The sequence below is a fragment of the Camelus bactrianus genome, chromosome 11 (assembly GCF_048773025.1).
Source record: "Camelus bactrianus isolate YW-2024 breed Bactrian camel chromosome 11, ASM4877302v1, whole genome shotgun sequence".
Lineage (NCBI taxonomy): Eukaryota > Metazoa > Chordata > Mammalia > Artiodactyla > Camelidae > Camelus > Camelus bactrianus.
In genome coordinates, this window is record NC_133549.1 from 41964046 (window position 1) to 41982912 (window position 18867).

Consider the following 18867-nt stretch of genomic DNA (forward strand, 5'->3'; position numbering starts at 1 on the left):
AGGGGAGGCAGCTCCTACCCTGGACTCCTCAGAGCATTATCACTTGTCAGACTGGATGACTATAAACTAGTGAGGCTGACAGGGACAGTGAGGACTAGGCGGGCAAAGGGGAGTTTGGAAGTGAGGGTTGAACTTAGCTTATCCTGTCTTTTTTTTTTTTTAAATCTCATGTGCTGGAAGTTCTTCATTTGTTCCTTATTCTTCCTGGCACTTTTCCTTCCAAATTGAAGATTTCATGACAGTGATTTTCCTCACACGACTAGACAGGAGAATTTCCAGTTTTCAGACAGGATGATACCTAATGACTGTTGGACCTGGTACTGTTTCCTGAAGAAGTGCCTGCTCTGGCAAGCTGTGACCACCTTGTCTTTTCATTTTAGTTTGCCCAGAACTCAGAACAGTACCTGGCATATATAAACACAGCATATGTACTTGTGGCATGAATGATGTCCGGGATTATTTTCATCTTTTTCTCCTTCTCTCCTCTTTCACTGTTTTCCTTCTTTGATATAGTTTTGAGCATCCATTTTAAAAGTTATTATTATAAGCCATGGTAGGCAGAATTCTAAAATGACTCCTCGTGACTCTTGCCTTGTATAACCCCTTCCGTGCATGTGGGTGGGCCCTGTGACTATGATAAGATATCACCACCCTTCTTACGCTCCATTGTGTGGCAAGAGGACTCTGCGGATGTAATCAAGATCCCAAACCAGCCAATTCTGAGTTAATCAAATAGGGGATAATTGTGGGTGGGCCTGACCTAATCAGATAAGACTTTTATAAGCAGAGAGTTTCTTTTGCTGGTCTGGGAGGAAGAAAGACAGCAAGGTTGTGAAACTGCCTATGAAGAGAGGCAGCCCCCAGGAGCTGAGAGGGTACCGGCCAACAGCTAGGAAGAAAATGGGGACACGATCATATACCACAAGGAAGTGGATTGTGCCAACAACTGGTGCAACCTTGTGAGACAGGAACAGAGGATCCAGCTAAACCATGTCCAGACTCCTGACCAACAGAAACCAGGGATAATACATTCATGCTGTTTGAAGCCTCTACATTTATGCTAATCTGTTACACAGGAATACAAAACTAATATGTAAGGTATCTCAAATTGTTTTGTAAATTAGGGTATAAATCAGTAAGACACAAATAGTTGTGATCACCCTACCCTACTGAGTGGTATGTTGCCATAGTCCTACCTCATATGAGTGTATGTGAAACAAAGCTCAGGAAAAAACAAAACCATCCAACGTTTTTAAAGAAGAGGGCTGGCATAGTCAACCCATTTTCTCTCTCTAAAGAGCACGTGTCTCTTGACAGCAGGGACTTCAGCCTTTGGAGAACTGTAGTTTCTTGCTTCAAAGAGTCCCAATTATTTACACCAAATTGCTTGTTACTGGACTGTGGACATGTTCCATTGGCACAAACACTAAAGCAAGAGAAAATGAAAGCGTGTCCAGAGACTCTGTAGACAGAACTGTTCTTTAAATGGGGACTCTTCTGCCCTTCCCAAAGGATCAAAATCAATAACCAGTGTGTAACATTCCAAGCTCTTCTACCCACCTTCAGGACACTTGAAGGAAAAGTGAAAGCAGGAGCTCTCTTAAATAGCCCAACATAATTTTGCACAGTTTGAAATTTTGTTCTAAAACAATAAGATCCCAATACAATGGTGTCAAGTTTTTATCTGCGAAAGAACCAGGATATGAATTCAGGGCAGTTCATTTATTGATTCATTCATCTGACAAACAGTTGAGTCTCATTTATGAAATAGACCCTGTGTTATCTGTGTTAAGAGTTGGGAAGACAGCAATAAACCAGAGAGACGTGGTTCCTACCAATTTGGAACTGGAGGGTTTGGAGGGAGAGACAAGGAATAAAACAAGTTAATAAACAAATACATGAAAAGAGTTAGTATCTGAGAAGCGGTGCTGAGAGAGGAAATGCCAGGAGGGTTTATTTGAAATAGGATGGTTAGGGAAGACTTCTCTGAAAAGGTGATACTTGGGTTGAGATATAAAGAATAAGAAAAAGGAAGGCTTATAAATAGGAGCAAAAGTTTCAGGCAGAAGGAATAGCAAGCCCAAGGACCCTGCAGCAAGAAGGAACCTGGCTGGTTGTAGCAGCTGCATCTCTTGGGTCTAAGGGTATATGTGTGTGTGTTTAGCTTCCCGATCTATAATCTAACATGCTAGAAGCCTAACCCAGCATAGGTCCAAGACACTGCATAATATCCAGATCACATTGAGTCTAGTCACATGTGAGCCAATAAGACTCACTTTTTCCATGGCTGCAGAAAACGCCCCTAACAAGGCCAGCTGTCTCAAAAACAAGGATTGAGAAAGTGGGACAGCCTGGCTTAGGACAAATCTGCCATCAGAATGGAAGAAGTCAAAGTTCATGTGCCTGGAGCATCCTCTTCATACGTGTGGTACCGTGATTTGTCTAATACACACACTCCCAACACACACCCTGCACCGCCATGCCGCCATGCCCACCTCCTGCCTAGCGTATTACTTCACTTCAACTTTAACACTAACTTCATTCTGACTATTAAACCATGAGTAAACATTCCCCCTGGGCAAATGCCTAATCAAACAGCGATTCTCTCTCTCCTCTCGAAAGCTAAATTCCACTATGTACAGGGGCTTTCTTCCCTCTCACTTTCTCTCACTCCTTCCCTCCTCACTTAATGCTCCTCCCCACACCCCTTCCCCTCATGGGTCTTTCCTTCTTCTGCTCTCATTCTCTTCACTTCCCACACATTCCCTGCACCCCTTACTTTTACCCCATTCAGGCTCTGCTGCATGTGGGATGTGGCCTCACCTAGAAGCAGGGAACCTGGAGCCATTTCCAGGTCGGTGGCCAGCAGCTGAGGAGAAGCCTTCAGAGCGGTGCCTGTTTCTGTGGACACACTGCCTCTCCTTGCTCGTCCCAGGGAGGAGGCAGATAAAATCATCACTTGGATCCATGTCTACCCCACAGGAGGAGGGAGGAAAGGTCTCTTTGACTTCCTTTTAGATCGTCCCATGCCTTTGGAATGAAGCCTCCATCCTGGGCATTAGATCAAAGGAATCAAGAGAATTTCCTTAAATCCTTTCTGGAATCAGATGAAGTACAAATAAACTAAGAAATAAAAGGATCACAACTTTATTAAAGTGTTTTGTATATTCAAATACAGTATTTTACACACACTGTAGTTTATAAGCAAATATTTCGCAGACTGATAACATTTTTTTTAATGGAAGGTGCTATGGACTGAATGTTTGTGTCCCCCCAAATTCATATGCTAAAGCCCTAATATGATGGTATTTGGGGATGGAAGCTTTGGGAGGTAATTAGGTCATGAGGGGGGAGCCCCCATGATGGGACTGTTGTCCTGGTAGGAAGAGGAAGCGAGCTAGCCCTTTCTCTCTCCACCATATGAGGCTACAAGAAGGCCAGCTCCAAGCCAGGAAGCAGGTCCTCACCAGAACCCAAGCCCTGCTGGCACTCTGATCTCAGACTTCCAGGCTCCAGCACTGTGAGAAGTAAGTATTTGTTGTTTAAGCTACCCCGTCTCTGGGAATTTGTTATAGCAGCCAGAGCAGACTAAGACAGAGGGATGGATAAAGTGTCTGCTAACTTTCTATTTGAGCTAACTTTCTAGTTTTCTATTAAGGGCAAGTAGAAAAGTACAATTGCTACCTACTATCACCATCAACTCATAAACACTTTAATGCCCAAAATTGGAAAGATACAATCTGAGAATAAAAAAGTGCTATCAATGAAATTATTTTTCTCATTTTGCTTGGGACAGTAAGTTTCATCTCAGACTGGTATTTCTGAACCAGTGGTTTAAAGATGGGACTTTTAGTGGTTCCAATAACAAAAAAAATTTTTAATGGAAGTATAGTCAGTTACAATGTGTCAATTTCTAGTGTACAGCCTAATGTCCCAGTCATGCATATGTATACGTATATTTGTTTTCATATTTTTTAATTAATTTTTTAAATGGAGGTACTGAGGATTGAATCCAGGACCTCATGCATGCTAAGTACACACTCTACCACTGAGCTATACCCTCCCCTCTCATATTCTTGTTCACTAAAGGTTATTACAAGATATTGAATATAGTTCCCTGTGCTATACAGAAGAAAATCTTTTTTTTTTTTACCAATTTTTATACATAGTGTTTATCATCTGCAAATCTCCAACTTCCAAATTTATCCCTTCCTACTCCCTTTTCCCTGGTAACCGTAAAACTGTTTACTGTGTCTGCCAGTCTGTTTCTGTTTTGTAGATGAGTTCATTAGTGTCCTCTTTTTTCTTTTCTTTTTTTTAGAGTCCACATTTTCAAAAATGGCTCCCATTTTTTAAGTGATATTATGTGGTATTTTTTTTCTTTCTGGCCTACTTCACTTAGAATGATAATCTCTAGGTCCATTCATGTTGCTGCAAATGACATTATTTTATTCTCTCTCTTTTTTTTTTTTTATCTTTGAGTAGTATTCCATTGTATAAATATACCACAACTTCTTTATGCAGTCATCTGTCGACGGATAGTGTATGAGGTGTTTCCTTTTCTCCACACCCTCTCCAGCATTTGTATCGTTTGTGGACTTTTGAATGATGACCGTTCTGACTGATGTGAGGTGTGATACCTCATCGTAGTTTTGATTTGCATTTTTCTGATAATTAGCGATACTGAACATTTTTTCATGTGCCTACTGGCCCAAATAACTAAAAATTTATATAAGAGATTTTCAGACATGGCTGGATCCAGGTGCCCCAGTTATGCAGGCTGGAATCTTTTTCCTCTTCTTGATTTTATTGTCTTCAGTGGTGACTTCCTTCTCACACAGATGCTTCCCATGTGGAGACTAGATGACCAGTAGCAGCTTCAAGCTGGTACTCTGCCAGCCTAGCAATAGATTATTGATTTGGGGCCTGACTCTAAATAGCATAAATTCAGTTACTTGTCTGCCCCTAAAACTATCATGGTAACTCTGATTGGTCAGTCTGGGGTTTTAAGCCCACTTCCACAAGGCAGAGGCTGGGTATGGGAGACTAATGTAGAAGAGTTAGTTCCCATTTTTTAAAAAACAAAACACTGTTACCAAATAAAGAAGAATAGATGGTTATGGACAAAAACAACAAAAGAACATTACATATTTATTAAACTCAAGCACCATTTTTATTTTACTGTTGACTCTTAACTCAAGTGAACTCAGTCATTTAACAAACATTTATTAGATACATCTAAGGGCCAGGCACTTTGCTACGCAATATGATATAAATATAAATTCACTAGTCTCTGCCTTCAGTGAACTCGCCTTCTGTGAAGAAAGAAAGTAGGCACTTTTTACAATAACGTGTGAAGTGACTGAGATCAGCCCTGTCAAAGGACAGAGAATCACCGTCCTATTATTCAGTCCCCTACTCTGTAATGTAGACCCGACTTAGTACAACAGGATGTCAGATTACTCATTTATGTGAAACACTTTACACTAATTTCAAACAGATACATAGCGTATAGGAGGTGGAGGTAGGGGCACACGAGTGTGACCACAGTTCAAGCAGAGATAGCAATGTCGTCCAACTGCTTAAACCCCAGACTGTGCTAAAGAGGCACAGTATCACATCAGAAGAGCACAGTTCCACCAGGCCCCACAAGAGTCAGGCTTCCTCTGGAGTGTGATGTATAGTTCCTGGTACATTTTCAGGAAGGACACTGAAGGTCATGATATCACTAAACCTTATGGTCTCACCAGGACAAAATACGGAAGACAAACAAGGCCAGCTCAGAATGAAGTTTTGAAACTATTCGAGTGGGGAGCCCACATTGCACAATGGAAAGACTTTGAAACTGGCAGAGGGTGGTCTGAATTCTATCTTTGCCCTTTACAAGCTCTGTTATCTTGGGAAAATCAGGTATTTCCCAAAATATGGGTAAGGAATCATGAGTAGTACTCAAGATATTCTTCAGGACAATACAAGTGATTGGGAGCCAATTCTGCTTGATGCTCTGACCAAGCAATAAACTACTTAGTGAAAAAGTTATTGTCTTAACAATTTCTTTAGATTTTTCTGAGTATGTCAAGAAGAAGGTTTCTGTTTGGTGCTAACTTTCTAACACTGGCTAGTTTCATTTTTTAACAAATGGAGAGTAGACCTCAGACTCAGGATTAGAATTTAGTAACCATTCTGTATTCTCTGTATTTGTTTTAAAGATTACCTCCTATGAATTGCAATCCATATACTGATTTTGTATTTATGGGAGTGGCACAAAATGTCCCTTAAAAATAAAGTGAGTGGATTTAAATAAAAATATTTTAAAAATAGAAAGATAATATGCCATTTAGTCAAGAATTATTATGATGGTTTTCTGAGAGGACAAGATTATGGCAAAAAATGGTATAGAGATGTCTCAAGTATGGAAAGTGTGGAAAGCACTAGACCAGCTGCTTAACCCCATGGAGCCTCACTTCCTCATTTATAAGCTAAAGATAACAATAACTTGCTGGCTTGTTGTCATGATATGTGCTCAGACAAAACAACCAATATTATTTAGAGAAGGAAAAGATGAGCTTGATTTTCTTTCTTCATTAATGAAGACAACCTGAAAAGAAAAATAGAGATAATTTATAAATTATTTTAAAAGAATTATTGATTCTTTTCAAATGGGGGGAACCCTGGTTCTATTTCTTAGGGTAATAAATAATTTTCTGATTAATACAAGAAAAAACAAGATAATATATGGTAAGCCAGGTTCTCAGTAAACATTTACTATAAAACTGTCTTCAGTATTTCAGCTTCCCCTCTCTTTCTTTCCCCTATCTCCTTCCAGATCCTGAAATATCTTCTTTATTTCTTGTCTCCTCATGGAAATAGGAAGAGCTCTGATAATATCACTTAAATATATTTTGACAGCTACATATGAGTATGAGTTTTTTCCAAAATATTACCTCAACTAGGCATTAGTATTTTAAGGCAGATTTGTTTGTTTGTTTGCTGGTTTGATTTTTACTTCTAATTATGAAGGAATTTCCTGTTCCTCATTAAACCAATTTCAAGTTTTACAAGTAGATAGGAAGAGAAGCAGCCCCTAGGAAACTCTACCTCAATGTAAAAGAACAACCCTTAGGATAAACATGATACAGTCCTTTTTCCAAATTCAGAACAAAATGGGAATTGGCTTTACTTTTGCCAACTGAGGTCTATTCCTAAATGGAACCAAATGGCCTCTGTTGTCTTCTTCTGGGAGCTGGCCTTGCCCTACTGCAAGTCCACTAGACAGATACCCTCCTTCCAAAATCATCCTGGGCGCCTCCCTTCCCAAAGAGAGCTCCAGACTTCCCTCACCCTTCCCACCTCCATCCAACTGGAGTCCTCTCCTTTCTCTCCCGGTGCATTCCAGCACCATTTTGATGAATAGTTAATAGTGTTTCCAAGTGCTCTCTTCCTTCTTTGACATCTTAGAAAGCTAAACCTATGCCTTCTACATTCTTCCACTAAGTTGTTCCAGAGGGATGCCACAGGGAGTTGGCTTTGATTTGTGGCCAAGCCATGGAAACCATTAATGATGCAGTTCATCATAACCGTGGTGGATGCCTGGGTGTGTCCTGATAGGTTGGATTTAGGTTCAGACATGAGAGCAAAGGATGACATACCTAAATAGTTTTGATCAATGAGATTAACATGCGTAAGTGTTGTACCCTTCTGTGTTTTGGTTTATTGAGGATTATCCAGGAAAAGAAATTAAACTTTTTTGTTTTAATATTACACATACAGCTATAGTCATTATTGCTAACGAAGAAGTTCCACACACATTTCTCTCTTTTGACCCTTTTCATTTCAGTCCCTTCAAGTGAGGATATTTTATAATTTATCAATACATTGACTTAAAATGAAATGCAAACTCATTACCACAGTCCGTCAGGCTCAGGATGATCTTCACCCTTGTTTGTTTGATAACGTCAGCTCATAATACTTGGTCTTTCTCACACAAGCTTCTTTTCTGTTCTGAAACTGATCAAGTTGTTTTCCACTTCAGGGCTTTGCACCTGCAGTTTCTTCCACTGGAAAGGCACTTCCTCAGCACTTTACATGGTTGATTCTTACTCATCATTTTGGTCTCAAGTAAACATTACATCCCCAGAGACTTGCCCTGACCACCAACCAGTATATTCAAAGGAGGTTTCCACTTCTTACTTTGGCCCTTATCAGACCAGATCCTCATCTAAACCACAGAACTCAGTGATTCTGTTCTCAATTCTCTCAAAGACAGTGTATGACTTGTACCATTCTCCTAGCATAGGAGAGAGGTTAATTCATTACATACAGTGGATGCTGAGGGCATTAGGGTTTAATTCTCTATGACCTAATTTAGAATAGCATCTGGTTTATTTCCTTCACAGCATTCACCACATCCTATAATTATTTGGCTTACTATTTGTTTATTTATTCTGTCACCTCACTCTAGAATGTGAGCTCCATGAAGGCACAGAGCTTGTTGTATGTTTGGTCCCAGACATCTTCCGCAATGCCTGTTGCATTGCAAATGTTGCACTGCAAATCTTTGTTGAGGAGTGAAAGAATACTGTTTTGCTTTTGATAATTTAGTCCTTACAATGCCCTAGGGCAGTGGTTCTTAAACTTTAGTGTACTCACTGAAGAGTCCAATTCGAGGGAGGGAATAAGGCAGAGGCAGAGCGCATTAGCATGCAGTAGGTCTTAAGTTCAATACCTAGTTACCTCCATTAAAAAAAAAAAACCTAATTACCCTCGCTACTTTATAGGATATCGCATGTAGTTTATTGAATGCTGTACTGAAAGTGAAAAACAGAATGGTTATATAAGTACAGAATGGTTGCTAAGTGTGTAGGTGGTTTACCCTCCTGATCCTGTGGCTGCCTCGCTGTCGCTGCGCATAATATCATAGGGCGTATTGCCAGCTGGGGAAAAGATAAAAATTCAGAGTGCGGTTTCTACTGAATACCTACGATTTTCTCACCGTCTAAAGTGGAAAAAAACCTTAAGTCCAACAGTTGTAAGTGGAGACCGTCTGTAGAGGTTTATCTGTTATGTATTCACAGTAATAGACTTGTTGCTTTCTTGAGCATTTCCTAGGTAAATCCGAGAAATCAGGTACAGAAATTCAAGCAACTGACCAAGTGCAGTGTGACTGTGTGGCCATTAACACAAAGGGAATCCTGCAAGGATTCAGGAATGAGTTAAAATCATGCTCTCGGCCCTGCCCAGTTTTTGCATTCTGTTATTCCTTGCTCTTAAATTCTCAAAGATGTCCTGAGAGATTTTTCTCAGCAAAAAAAATGAACAGACCAAAGTGAACGCCAAGTATTTGTGACGTGATAAAGGAAACTGCCTCAGGGAAGCTTAAAGGCCGGCACCACTGACAGGAATTGAACGGACCTTCTCTAAATGGGATTTTGACCTTTTGCTAGGTGGGAGGGGGAGAGTGGCGGGTGAGGGATCAGCAAGGAAGGAAAGGAACTTTCGATCAGCGGGAGCTGCACAGAGCACTGAATGCCCCGCGAGCGGCGGACTCTGGGGCCGCACTAGAAGAATCCGCGGGGCGCGGCCCTCTGCCTCAGTTTCCCAGAGTGGAGGTCGTGGGGCACCGCCCCCTCTGACGTTGCGGGGTGGGCGGGGCCGAGCGGGCCGCTAGGGGCGCGAGCGCGAGGCGGACGCCAGGCGGGTGGGTTCGCGGGGACGGAGCGTGGCGACCCCGAGCTGCGCGGGCCGCTAGAGGCGGAAGCCTGGGAGGGAGGCGGGAGGCGAGAGACGGGAGGCGGGGCCGCCGCGTTGAGTCACACCGGATTGACCCGCCCGCCTCTTCCAGGGGCGGAGGTGACAGCGGGCCCTGGACGGGCGGCCGCAGCTGCCCGCCTCGCCGAGGGACCGCCGGTCTGTGGAGAGCAGGTCAGAGGCCGGGCGGGGCCGGACCAGGAGCCAGGGTCGCTGTCCGGGGGTGGTGGGCGGAGGGGACCCGCGCCCCGAAAGGCGCCTGGCGGCGGGGCCTGCGCCGCCCCTGCCCTTTCGCGGCCGCTGTCCCGGCCGGGAGCCCCCGAGGGGCGGTGGGGGCGCTGGGCCCTCGTCGGAGTTCTCCGGTCCAGGTCAGTCGGACATTGGGAGGTGCCCGGGAGTTGGGGAGGCCGAGTGGCCAGCAGTCAGAGGGATGCGGACGTGGGCTTTTTAAATGGTGTCAGGCAAGCCCAGAGCTCTTTTCACTGCACCGCCCTGCCACTCCGGCAATGAGGCGGAATTTGAGAGCTGGAAAAGAATCCAGCATTTGTCCAGCCCCCTTATTTTACAGATGAAGAAAATACTTCTGTCTGGCAGAGTCACATCCAGTCGGTATAGGAGTCCGTGATTCAGTGTCAGGGAGGCAAGGGGGAATGGTTTCCGAAGCAACAGTAAGACCTTTTTGGCTAGAGATGCAAATTTGGTTATAATTTAGTTTTAAACACCTGCATTCCTGCCGCAGGTACTGATGTCCACCAGGCATCAATTTCTCGTGGTGTGTAACCTTGGAAAAGGATGTTGATGCTGTCAGTTGAATAGAGGAATATGGGGGTTGCAGACAGGCCATGTCTGTTGTGAATTAGGCGCTGAGGAGAATGCTTGATGTATAGAGTTAAATTTTATTTTTAATTGAAGTATGGTTGGTTTACATTTTTGTGCTTCTGGTGTACAGCATAGTGATTCAGTTATACATATACATATTCTTTTTCGTTATAGGCTATCACAATATATATATTCCTTTTCATTATAGGTAATTACAAGATGCTGAATATAGTTCCCTGTGCTATACAGTAGGACCTTGTTTATAGAGTTAAATTATAAATGAAAAAAACACTTTAAATGCAATCTCTATCCTTTATTGTCTGTCTCATTTACATAATAATGAAGGGCACTCAACCTTCTGTAATATTGGTAACTTGCCTTTAGGTCTGTTTTACAGTAATTCTTTTGTATAATATGAGCATCTTGTGTTGAAACACTTTGTAATCAGTGATGCTGTGATATGAAGCAGTATGTGGTATTTAGGGTTTGAGCATAGTTTAGTTCCACCTGTTTGTGTAGCTGAAGTTTCAAGACTCATTAATCAATAGTTATATATTGAAGAGTGAAGTACCTGCCAGCACACAGGTGTGGTTTCTCAGAGTTGATGCTGCATTTATTACTCTCACAGCATTGAATAGATTCCAGGTGATGAGCAAGTTTATCCCTCAGCACCTGTTTTTCTCTAAATTATTGAATTAAAGGACCTCTAGGACTCCCAGCTCTTAAAGTTCCTTGATTTTACATGTTAATTTGAAACATATGTCACTCATTATGACAATAACAAAATTTTGATAAAACAGGTTTTTGAAAAATTCTTCATGATGCATAGTGAACCTTCAAATTCAATATTATTCTCAACCCTCCCAGTCACTTTTTCAGCGTTGAGCTAATGTAAGTGAAAAGAGATTTTTCAAATGACTTCAGTGTTAAATTTACTAAATTCGGAGACTGGAATGGAGTGCTTTGTGTGTGGTGGAAAATAGCTAAAATCTGGCCTGGGATTGGGGTCTGTGCAGTGCACAGATAACTTTTGCAATAAGCCAAGGACATTCTGCCTCAGAAAATGTAATAAGATGTCTTTTATACAGTGTTCATATTGTGTGAATTTTTGACTGAGATATGATAATAATCTTCAGAGACAATCTGTTCAAATGTGTACAAGTTCTTTATTTTGTTTTGCAGCCTTTCCTGCCTCTTGGGCCTTCTTTGGTTCCTTTCTTCTGAATACCCCTCTTCTCTGTGGAGACCCTTTCACATTCCTTTCATCCACATTGCAATTCAGAGGCTCTTTCAAGCACTGATGGAACTTACACTACTTTTTTTCCTCTTAAGGACCATGATGAATGATACTCTTGAATCACCACTTAGGATCTCCTAAAAACTGAGAGTGGGTATTCATTTTTAGAACGTAGTGCACGACTTCATGAGGCTCTGGTTCTGAAAAGGGGGTAAGTAGAATGTGTTTAGATTTTTACCTTCCCTAAATTTGGAGACTGCAATCTAGGAACGCTCAGGGCCAGTAATACCACTTATGTGTGCCTCAGAAGGAAATCCTTTCTGCAGGATGCATAGTGAATCTTCAAACGTGTTATTATTCTCAATCTTCCCAGTCATTTTATGACATTTGGGCTAAAATAAGAAAAAATGATTTCTCAAATTTCAGACACTTAAGTGATTTTTCAAATTGCAGATAGTTTTTAAATTTGGAAAACTTTTTTAAATGATAAAAACAATTACACTAGAACGCAAATGGAGGCTTGCAAACCTCTTGCCACGTATAAAGGTTGAATTATTTTCTAGGTTTATTATTCTGTTGTTTCTGTCAGTTAATGTATTACGTATGTTGCAGCATTATTACAAGATTACCTGCTCTGAAATTCTCAGTTGTGTTTGGTCTTAGTTCAAGCATCCTTAAAATTCATTCAGAATACTTAAGAAAAGTTTTAAACATAAATTCAATTACTATTAAATAGTTTCTTATTATGCCTTGCTTAAGAAAACATCTGAATAAACTAATGTTCAAGATTGGGTAACTTAGTCTTGTTGGCTAGGAGCTAATTATAAGCTATCAGTCTCTCACCTGGAAAGGCAGAAAGGTCTAAAATAGCTGTAAAATCAGATCAGCTTTATGATGAAAGAGCTGTTAAGCAAACAAAGGCGTTAAGTTTTGGTTGGGTTCTTAATCCTCGATGCATAAAAGTCAGCCATAGGAGGTAAAATAGAGGCAGAATAGCTGAAATGTAGTATTCCATTTTCAGTATTGTAGGGTCTTCTAATTTGGAGGATGTGACCACCAAGAGCTGAGCAGCAGGGTGGAGCAGATAGGGCGTTTACATGTAACTTTGTACCGTGCTAGGAGTCTGAAGGCATGAGTTGTGGTCTTGACTTGTTCATTCATTCAGCAAATATTTACTATAGAGCACCTGTATATGCTAGCCTCTGTACTAAGTGCTGGGATACAGCTGTGAACAAAACTGCCCTCATGCAATAGATATTCTTGTGCGGTGGAGACAGATGGGAAATAAAAAGTACATGGATCGTGGTCACATGGTCGTGAGGGCTATGAACTTTAAAAGAGGTGTAAGTGGAAAAGGCTAAGTGTGCAGGGGTCAGGGAGGATATATTTTCTACGCAAAGCCATCAAAGAAGGCCTCCACTAAGATGGCTTTTGACCTCAGGCTTGAGGGGAATGAGGGAGTGAGCAGGAGGCGGAGGGATGAGTGCATTCCAAGCCCTGATGCAGGAGCATGTTTGGCATCTGTGCGGGGTGGTGAGGTCGTGGTGGCCAGGCGGTCCCCATGTAGGCGAGGGGAAAGTGCAGCAGATGAGAGGTGGTGGGAGTAGGGAGGGGCACAGCAGTGAGGCAGTTGCCAGGGTTTTGGTCTTTGTTCTGCGTGAGGGGGAAGCCAGTAGAGGGTTTTGAACAGAGAAGCTTATGACGACTTGTGTTTTAACACCATCAGTCTGGCTGCAGGGCCAGATGGACAGAAGGGGCTCAAGGGCAGTGAGCATTAGCTTCCCTTTCATACCAGCTGTGTGACCCTCAACCACAGTCCTTTGTTCCTCATCTGTAAAATAACCAGGTGCCCTGTTGCTCTAGAATTTTTAGATTGTAAGTTAGTGTGGAATCACTGTGAGGACCCAGAGGACTGTATTTGATTAGGGTCTAAAGGTAATTTGTTTCAAATGACCTGAAAACTTGATGCCGCCAACCTGCCTTTAGCTGAATCACTCCTAATCAAGACGTAATCAGGTCTTTTCAGTCAGGTTGTCAGGTCACGAGAACAAAAACATTGTTTCGTGATCATTCTCCGCTGATCCCTTTAGTACTCTGCTGATCCCTAAATTTTTCCCTTCCTGCTTGAAAAAGGATGAAAAGCTGTTACTCATCAGCAGAGCTGGCAACCAAAGTTGCTTTTGTTGTTAGGAAAATTGGAAACTTAGGGGAAGGAAACAATTCTAATTTTATTTTTATCATAGGTTATTTGAATTCTTCTTTTTTACATGCAAGGAGTCTAAAAGATTTCTTTTTGTTTTTAATTCCCTTATCCTTCTCCTATTTACCTCATGCCCGGTAAGGTGCTCATTCTAACGCGTATGTTTCTTTTAATCTGTATAGGATCTTGCAAAGTGGGGATATTTGTTTTATAATTATGTATTTTAGTTTGTAATGAATGCTATGTTTCATTTTGCTTCTCTTTCCTCTGGGTACTGTTTCTTTCTTTCTTTTTTTTTTTTTTTTTAACTTTTTTTTGGTGGGAAGGTAATTAGGTTTATTTATTTTATTTAATGGAGGTAGTAGGGATTGAACCCAGGACCTCATGCATGCTAGGCATGCACTCTACCACTGAGCTATACCCTCTGCCCCAGATACTGTTTTTAAGATCCACCTGTCTTTTTATGTGTACATCTAATTCTTTGTTTTTGAATGCTGCATTATATTCCATGCTGCATATGTGAACCACAGTTTTACTTATCTCTTCTCTGTGTGATTGTTATTCAGGTTGTCCCTACTCTCTGCCACCACAAACATTGCTGCAGTGAGCATCTTCATGCCTGTCCACTTATAAAGCTGTGTAGTATTTCTGCAGGATATATACTTAGAAGGGCATTGCTGAGTCATAGGCTTGCATGTCCTGATCTGATTAAACAGTGCCAGATTCCTCCCTACAATGCACCAGTCTCTCTCCCACCGGATGTGTTCAAGGGTTCGTTCCTACATCCTCATGTCCCAACCAACACTCAGCTTCCTCCAGCTCTTCACCTTTTCTAATCTCATAGGTACACAGGATACCTTGTCATTTTTCTTTGTATTTCTTTGATGACTAATAATTGTGAACATCTCTTATATAGTGTCACGTGTAAATTACTTATTCCTATCTTTGCCTGCTTTCTGTTGGAACTGCTGTCTGTATTGTTGCTGTTGACTTGTGGAAGACAGTTACAGATGTTCACTCATCGTCACTTTGCAGATATTGTCTCATCTGTTAGTTTTGTCTTTGTTCTTTCATCAAGAAAAATTCTTAATTTCAATGTAATTAAATAAGTTCTTTGGCTTATATTTTATGCTTTTAGAGTTTGTTTAAGAAGGCCCTCGCAGTCCCTAGGCCATAGCTGTTTCTTTAATTCATCTAAGCCCACATTGCACAGTATGTTAGAAAGGGATCCAGCCTTACTACTCTCCATTTAATGTACCAGTTTTTCCAATAACATCTCCAAAAAAGCTATGCTTTCCTCCATTGCATTGTGGTACCCTCTTTCTCCTCTATGATTTCCATGGATATACCGATCTGTCTCTAAACCTCTATTCTGTTCCATTAGTCTGTCAGTTCTTGCTCTATTTTTTTATTGCTCTGCTTTTATTACAGCAATTTTGTAATATATACTTATGACTGGCACAGCAAGCACCCCATCTCTGTTCTTTATTTTTAAGTTTACTTAGCTACTCCTGGGCCATTATTTTTCCATATAAAATTTAGAATAAGTTTATCAAGTTCCTCAAATTTTTTGAGGGATTTTATTGGAATTACATTGAATTTATAAATTATTTGGGAGAGGCTTGCCATCTTTTTGATATTAACTCATTTCATTCAAGAGCATGTAATGTGTTCACTTACTCAGCTCATTTTTTTTCAGGGTTTTTGTTTTATTTGGAAATAACTTTAAACTGACAGAAGTGTTCTAAGATTAGTACAAAGAGCTCCTGTGTATCCCTCACCTAGATTCACCAGATGTTAGCATTTTGCCATATTTGCTTTTTAACTCCCTCTCTGCATTTCTGTGCATTTTTTCCTGACCCATTTGAGTTAGTTGCAGACATCATTTAGTACCCCTAAGTGCTTCATCAACTCATTTTAAAGTCCCTTAGAACTTTAAAGTTTTATCCATAAAGGTCTAGGAGCATATTCTTGGTTAAGTTAATTTCTAAATACTTGATAGTTTTGTTGCTATTGTGAATCATGCTTCTTTCTATTACTATTATTTTCCAGTTGGCTATTGATACTGATTATTGAAAATAGATCTTGTATCTGACAGCCTGGCTTTACTGTCTTATTCAAATAGTCTGTTCATTTCTGTTGGTTTTTTCCTCCCCATTGTTAATCATATCCTTTGAAAATAGTGATAGTTTGTTGCATCTTTCCCATCCTTATACTTCTTATTTGTCTTTCCTTTATAGCACTGACCAGAACGTCCAGGACTTTGTCAGAATACTTGCTGTGCTAGTGAACATCTTTGTCTTGTTCTCAATATTAAAAGAGAATGAGTCTAAAGTTTGCCATTTCTTATAATGTTTGTTTTAGGTTTTAGATGTACCTTTGTCGAGTTAAGGTGGTCTCCTCTACGTATTCCTAGTTTACTGAGCATTTTCATCATAAATGGATATTAAGCCTTGTCAAATACTTTTTCAGAATTTGTCTCCAAAGAAATAAGGTGGCATCAGGAGGCCGCTTACCAAACTCGTAAGCCTATGCCAAGGTTAACCTTCAAGCGTAAGAAGATTTATAAAAGTCTTCAGTATTCCTGAATCCTACATATATACATTTATGATAAACATCTCACAATTCCAATATAAGCTTATTTGACCATTAGATCAACTTTTTCCTCCTGCAAAGAGTCAGAATTTAAATATTTGGTGTGAAGAATGAGAGTGCTACATTCAGCATAACTGTAGTCGTCAGCATGATTGTAAATATAAGATATGTCAAATTATAGTTTCCTTACTCTGTGGATCAGTCTCTGCTCTGGGTATAAATCTCACCTAAATACATTTCACAAAACATTGAGTTAGTTCAGCAGGTAGCCCTCCAGCAACTACTAGGGTGTTCGGTAGTAGATTCTCACGGCCATCTCTTTCGGCACATGGTTGGTTTTTTGTTTTTTTTTTAACTAGCTATTTTTTTTTTCTAATTGTAAAAATTATACCTCTTCATTGTCAAAAATTTGCAAGATACAGAAAAGCAAATCTTTAATCTTGCCTCTTAGCACCAACCCCTGTTAAAGTGTTATGTATTTTTCTCTCACTCTCTGATCTTTTTGTGGGGCTGCGGGATGTATTGCAGAGGAGGAGAGTGAACCTAACATTGGGCTATGTAATTCTGTTTCACCCCTCCTCTTTCAGGCTTAGGTCATCAGCTCTTGTTTGTCTTCCTTTGATTGGTCCTCTGAAAAAAAGCAACAAGAAAGATATGATTAGCTTATTAGGGGCAGGGTTACAGCTTGCTGATAATTGGACATTTTGAACAGGCTGTGTCAGTGTACAGACAGCCCAGCCTCATTATCAGACTGTGGAGAAGCCATAGCCCAAATGCCAGCGAACCAAAGACTAGCTTGGGGGAGGGAAGGGAGAGAGAAGTTGATTTTTGTTTTAATTTCATTGAGTTATAGTCAGTTTACAATGTTGTGTCAATTTCTGGTGTAGAGCACAATTTTCCTGTCATACATGAATATATATATATTCATTTTTACATTCTTTTTCACCATGAGCTACCACAAGATCTTGTATATATTTCCCTGTGCTATATAGTATAAACTTGTTTATCTATTCTATATATACCTGTCAGTATCTACAAATCTCGAACTTCCAGTCTGTCCCTTCCCACCTCCCTCCCCCCCTGGAAACCACAAGTTTGTATTCTAAGTCTCAGTCTGTTTCTGTTTTATATTTAAGTTCATCTTCTTCTTTTTTCTTAGATTCCATGTATGAGTGATATGATACGGTATTTTTCTTTCTCTTTCTGGCTTACTTCACTTAGAATGACATTCTCCAGGGACATCCATGTTGCTGCAAATGGCATTATGTTGTCATTTTTATGGCAGAATAGTATTCCGTTGTATAAATATACCACAACTTCTTTATCCAGTCATCTATTGATGGACTTTTAGGCTGTTTCCATGTCTTGGCTATTGTAAATAGTGCTGCTATGAACATTGGGGTGCTGGTGTCTTTTTGAATTAGGGTTCCTTCTGGATATATGCCTAGGAGCAGGATTACTGGGTCATATGGTAAGTCTATTTTTAGTCTTTTGAGGAATCTCCATACAGTTTTCCACAGTGGAGGCACCAAACTGCATTCCAACCAACAGCGTAGAAGGGATCCCTTTGGAGAGAAGTCAATTTGATGTCACTTTGCTTCAGTTCAGTTAGCACCTTCCTTATTTGGACTACATTTGCATTCATCTTTCAGAAAATAAAAAATATAGAGAAAATGGTTGTAATTTATTTTCTTTTGATCCTGAAATAAACCCAACACTTCTGTCTTGTTTCCCTAATCACCTTTTGCTAGTGTGGTGACTGCTGAGGGGCTGTGGTAATAAATTACAGGAAGTGACAGACAGAATTCTTAAGTTAACATTCCTGTCACCTGGTGGATTCAATACCGAACTGCCCTCCCCTCCTCACTGCTCATCCCTTCACCCTGCTCTTTTTCATTTGCCGAAACACCTGTCACTTCAGAAAATGCTATTGTCTGCCTTCCCCATCCTTTAAGGAGGAAGTTCATCAAGGACAGGAATCTTGTTCACTGATAAATCCCAAGCACCTGGATCCTTGCCTGGTGCATAACGTACCCTCAACAGAGGGAACCCACAAAATGAATCAGTCTGTAAGGAGGCAGCCCTGTGATACAGAGACAGGGAGATATAAGGGAGGGGTAAGCGAAGAAAGTTCTCTTAGTCTCTTTTAAACGTATGGGTTCAGTAAACTGGTAGAGTCCCCATTTCCTCCTTGACCTTGTAAGCCAGTATAACTGTCAACCCAGCCACAGAGCTAATTTCTCCACATCTCGTGTAGCCATTCCTGTGG

General features: G+C 40.7%; 1 protein-coding gene across 2 annotated transcripts in view; it reads left to right on the forward strand.

The window, feature by feature from the left end:
* The first annotated feature begins 9710 nt into the window (after positions 1-9710).
* The window catches only part of DNMBP (dynamin binding protein), a 92681-nt gene continuing 83524 nt past the window's right edge, over positions 9711-18867 (forward strand). Inside the window, exons 1-2 of one of the 2 annotated variants that reach the window (XM_074373780.1) lie at positions 9711-9921; positions 11899-12014. The gene's annotated coding sequence lies outside the window, so the exon portion shown is untranslated. The remainder of the gene's footprint in view (positions 9922-11898; positions 12015-18867) is intronic. The other variant, XM_074373779.1, reaches the window with a different exon arrangement.